Source organism: Aricia agestis, chromosome 5 (assembly GCF_905147365.1).
Source record: "Aricia agestis chromosome 5, ilAriAges1.1, whole genome shotgun sequence".
NCBI classification, from domain to species: Eukaryota; Metazoa; Arthropoda; class Insecta; order Lepidoptera; family Lycaenidae; genus Aricia; species Aricia agestis.
In genome coordinates, this window is record NC_056410.1 from 7891864 (window position 1) to 7897643 (window position 5780).

A 5780-nucleotide genomic window follows, 5' to 3' on the forward strand; every position below is an offset into this window, starting at 1 on the left:
GCAGGTTTTTTACTTATGAGCAAAAACCTAAAAAAAGGGTCCTTTGACCCCCCCCTACACTCTTAGCTCACCCCCCACCCTTGAGGACTTTTGACATGTTCATTTGGATATCACAAGGAATAACTGTAGCGATTTTCAAAACTACACGAAATATTTCCGCTGATTTTATTAATTTGATCGTATTAATGCGTCAAAACCCACCCGCGTTGGAAAGAAAAGTGTCATAGCGTCGCGGGCATGCCTCACGTGCGATGTTGACTGCGCTATAACGCATGCCCCCTTGATGAACAAAAAAAAGGCACAAAGCTATTCTAGATCTGCGCCAATTTTAATTTTTTTCAATTGACATAATCGGTCCAGCCATTTACGGCTGATGCCGTGTCTTGTGAAAAAAAAGAGATTGATTCACGTGAAAAATACGCAAACATGTTATTATGCAAGATATTCAATTATATAGGTTATTAACTGTAATGACGTTTAAAATAAAAAAGTTTTGACATCTAGTCTTTGCGACTTTGTACATGAGGATAATATTATGATCCTTTGATACAATTAACTTTAGTTACTACTTTACGTCTATAATAATTATAAACAGTAATTAATAAAATAGTAACCCTTTTTAGCATGATATGTCTGGACGGTAACCAACCTCTCCCAGGGTACACATAATTTAATCGTGTCGGAGGCAAGTTGGGTTGAAATTTCATTAAATGTTCTAGGGAGTTAATTAAGAATGACGGTCCGACTAAATGTTACTAATGTGGCACGGGTCCGACCTTTGTTTTTCATTTATCCAATCAAGAAAAAACGTGTGTGCGAATTAAAAATGGCGAAAATCCCATTGTACCGGCTTTTCCACAGGTTTCGTTTTTTAAATCAGATGTCAAAATATTTTGTTTAGCAATGTTAAAAAAGTGCGCAGTAACATTTTTAATAAAAGTTTGAATCTTTACAAATGCTAAGTACAGGATGTAACATAAATAAGTGATATTAAATAAGTAAATTAATAATATTCATATGTCTCTAATTTAAAGTTTACTGTTGTAAACTTACAGTGCAGCGCTAAAAAAGTTAATTTTAACTTCTATAAAAAATACCCCAACGACATGAATTTGCTCTTACCATAATTTATAAATTATAACTATTATATCTCTTTCAGCCACTACTTTCACTGTAAACTCTATACACTCTAAAGTATTATTAATAATTATTAATTGTGTTGCATCCTTTATAAACTTTTGTGTTTTTTGGTGTATTATGATCAGTTTTAGATAATAAAGCAGTTATTTAGAACACCCCATACGTACATTAGCTGAAACTTTAACTTTAATTACGGTCTTTTGAGGCCGCTCTGGAAACGATCCCAAATATTAAAGCCACAAAACTATCGTAATAATTCAATTAAACGATTGCTGTGTCCGTTCAAAATTATGTAGCTACATTAGAGCTACATAATAGTTACAATGTGTATGTAGCTAATAATGACGTTAAGAAATAGATAAAACCTAAGACTGTTATTATTTTAATTTATGTGCAAGGGCGTAACATTTAAACTACTTATATTAAAAATGTAGACCGTACTTTAAATCCAACTTAAGTATGTTGTACCTAATATTTTTATTAGGTACAACATACCTAAGTTGGTCAATAAAAATGATTTTTCATTTTTTATAAATTTTGGGATGCTTTTATCCTATAAACCATTAAGGCACTTATGTATTTATTACGTCTTGTGCTCTTTGAATCTAATACAATATATAATATAATATTATGTAAAGTGAAAAAAACTTTTTTTTCTTGTTTTATAATTTGTATGGAATATATTTAAATCATTAGAAAATACTAATCGTACCTGTGATAATTAAAATAAGAGTTTCAAAATAGCTAACTGAACCACATATTCAGTGGTTATATTAAATTGACCCATAAAAGCGGATTGCCTTTGCTTTATTAGTAGGATAATTTGATTTTATGTCCAACCGCAGCGCTCCCGTGAATCGCAAAGTAACCCGCGTTTACAGAACGCGTGCACCAGCAATTTATTGCGTCGGTTCGATGTTTTAGGGTTAAACATTCCGATGTGGACCATTGTTGAATTGGAACAATGTTGTTACTTTTATGAACAATGTTGTTGCTTTATATTTGTGATTTTAAAATATGTAGAAACAACAATTTTAGCCAAGACTTATTACTTAGATCTATTTTACCGAATTCGGATCGCTGTACCATGGATGAAGAAGATGGAACTTCATTTAATGAGGCACGGAATTTCATGCAAATATTGACATTTTATATGAAATTTGTGCCACAATTTGCTGTTTAAACTTAAAGTTTATAAGTACATACAAAATAATACTTATTCATCTACAAAATTTTAAACTAACTCCGAGGCGACTGCGACATTCCATTAAATTTTATACTCCTACTAAAACACAATAGTTGTCTTATTAACTGCATAAGCATAGTTAAATAAAACCCGAAGCCGCAAAACTGGCCATTAATTTCAGCGTTGTAAGAGACATTATTGCATGGTTTAAATTTATGGATTTGTACATTTGGGAGCAGTGTACGATTGTTGGTAATAAATGTAGCTCGTATATCGCTGGAAATTATTTAAAGTGGCTTATTTAGTGGTCGGCTTGATAAGGGTATGCTCGTGTTCGGCCAGCCAAATAGATGTTATGAAGATAATGCATTTTCAGAATCGCTTTTGATTACGGCTTCGAGTTTAACGGCTAACCCAATTAATTGCCTGAGCGCGCGTTCACACGTGCGCATTTTCAGCGCGCGGCGCCTCGCGTGTTTTACCAAACGCATTTTGCGATTCTATGCAAATAATTAAGAGGATACACCAGGGGCTAGAGAAATGAAAAAAAAGTACGTGTAATATCTATAGCTGTCTCCCTTACCTCAAGTCTATACCGCAGAACGCGATAGAGACAACTGCAGAAAATCAACGATTCGTTGTCCCCTGATTCCTTCTCCAAAACTTAACCGCTTTAAGTACTTTTTTCATTAAAGATTAAAGAAAGGCTTGAGCTGTGTTCCTATGTTTTATTTTTTTGTAAAATCTAGCTAAATCTGTTTTCTGGATGTTTGAACACAGCGGAAAATTTGGCCATTTTTTTTTGGGTTTTTGAACGTTCATATCTTATTTAATAATTAAATTATGAAAAAAAAGAAAACATAGGGACATTGTATTAGTAGCCGTAGATATTCAGGAAAAAAAATTATAACTCTACTAGCATTATCCAGGGAGGAAACAGGGGACAACGTTTGTATGGAAAAAAGGGCGGTGTGGACTGCTCTTAAGTAGAGAAGTTGATTCATAGACAGTTGGCGGACCACGTAAGTTGGTGGCGTTATGTCAAACGCAGCCGACAGATCACGACTGATATTGAATTGACAAAACTCAAACAAATGACGTAGGTCCGTCAACTGCCTATGAATAAATTTCTTCGATGGTGCATAAAGCTTATTTTCATACGTTTTCACAAACACCGCGTACACGTGTGTAGAAAATGCGCAGGGCCTGTAGACAAGTGGCAAAGCGCTAACGCTAACGATAACGCTAGCGCTACAAAATGTATGCGATTTGACATAGGTCATCGCTTCGCTAGCGAATACTAATGTCAAATCCATACATTTTGTAGCGCTAGCGTTAGCGTTCGCGTTAGCGTTTTGCCACTTGTCTACGGGGGCTGGTCTATATGGGCTATACGTACGAATATTAAAATTTACTATAGAAGCGTCAATGAGTAAAAAAGAAAATTTCACGAAATGCACTCCAAGTCTTAGTTGATTGTCATCATCGAATTAATGTCTAGTTGTTATACTGAGGTCGGTCATATAATTTTATTGCTAAGTACTCACATGTGGTTTTGCTCGATCGAGCAATAACGTTGAGCAAAACCCGCGGCTCGGGATTTCGTCCGCACATGCATTGCTCATAGTTTTATTCTAAATCGATATTGTTAGAGAATAATAAAAGTCTTGAATTATACACTGAGCGATATTTATTCGAGCAGAGTTTCACCTTACATGTCTCAAAGTTAATTACAGAATGAATCAATCAATGCAATATGGCTGGCTTTTATACCATTTTACACAAAAGAAACGAACTTCCGTTGACAATTCAAATATAGCAAAATCATAAAGAAATACATTAAAATTAAGAATGGCTAAGAATAAGTTAAGTACATAATTCTAAATATTAATTAATGTACTTCTCATATTTTAGATAATATGAGAAGAGGAAGTTATAACGGAAGTAAATAATCCTCCCACCCATTTATAACTAACTAATTGTCAAAATCAAGTACCTTACTTATTAATATTTGAAATATAATAATCACTTATTAAAATTATATATAGTGACTAACATAATATACCGATTAAAATAAATAAATATAATATCATGTAGCTTGTCCATTGACATCCGCTAACAATATATTTAATTCCATTAAGCCGGCTCGATGCGAGCCTTCGAGCTGTCAGTTTTGCGGTCCACACAGTAATTATTGCTCGATTTGGAGTAAAACTATCGAGCAAAACCGCATGTGGGTACTTAGCATAACACGAGTTTATGACAGAACCTAGAGCCATATTTAAGCAGTCAAATGTAGAGTTATCGTTCTATACTTCATTTATTTCGATGCCTAATCCCAAAGGTATTCAAAGAATATTTTTTCAGGGTTCCGTACCCAAAGGGTAAAAACGGGCCCCTATTACTAAGACTTCGTTGTCAGCTGTCCGTCTGTCCGTCCAGGCTATTTTGTCTCAAGAACCGCTATAGCTTATACAAGCTATACAAAATCTGTGAAAACTTCTGAAATTTTCACAGATTTTGTATATCTCTTGCCGCTATAACCATAAATACCATTAATAAAATAAAATTAATATTTAAGGGGGCTCCCATACAACAAAGGTTTTTTTTTTCATTTTTTGCTCGATATCAATAATGGCAACATGTTGGTACTTGATATTATGCACAAAATGGCCTTAATTATATGTCTACTTTAATAATCGATAATAATATTAAAATAAAATAAAAATGTAAGGGCCCCATACAAAAAATACAATTTTGGCCTATTTTTGCTCTATAACGGTACGGAACACTTCATGTGTGAGTCCGACACGCACTTTTCCGATTATTTATGTTTTCAGTTGGGTTAAGTGAAGTTTTCGCCAGCTGTTTGATAAAATGCATTTTCTTGTACCGAAGTACCTAATTACTATTGAGTTACTTTCTGGAGACAGCTGTTTTAAGTAATAATTTAAAAAATAAATTAGTAAATACAGAACCCTTTTTTAGAAATGACCTGACATCTACGAATAATAAAAACTACCTGACATACTCTTGGTTAAGTTATTATAGATAGAAACGCAAATTATAGCCTGCAAGACTGTAGGACACAATATCGGTTTATTGATGCAAGACAGTTATTATTAATATACACTAATAATTGTTATTGTATAATATGTTATGTACACATTACTGATAATGTGTACATAACATATTATAATCAATTTATGATTTGAATACTTATGTCGCAGGCAGATGGTATAATCCATAAACTTATAATGCACAGTATATTATAAGTTTATGGTATAATCCGCCGTTTACATTACAGATTATTTACTTTTTTAATGTGGCAATTTATCGATTAGCTGGATTAAAATGCGGCTGAATGAAAAATCGCCGGAATGTATTCGGCGTCATACGTTATTCAAAACTGCTAGCCATATTGTAATAAAGCGAAAGATAAGTCGCCTCTTTG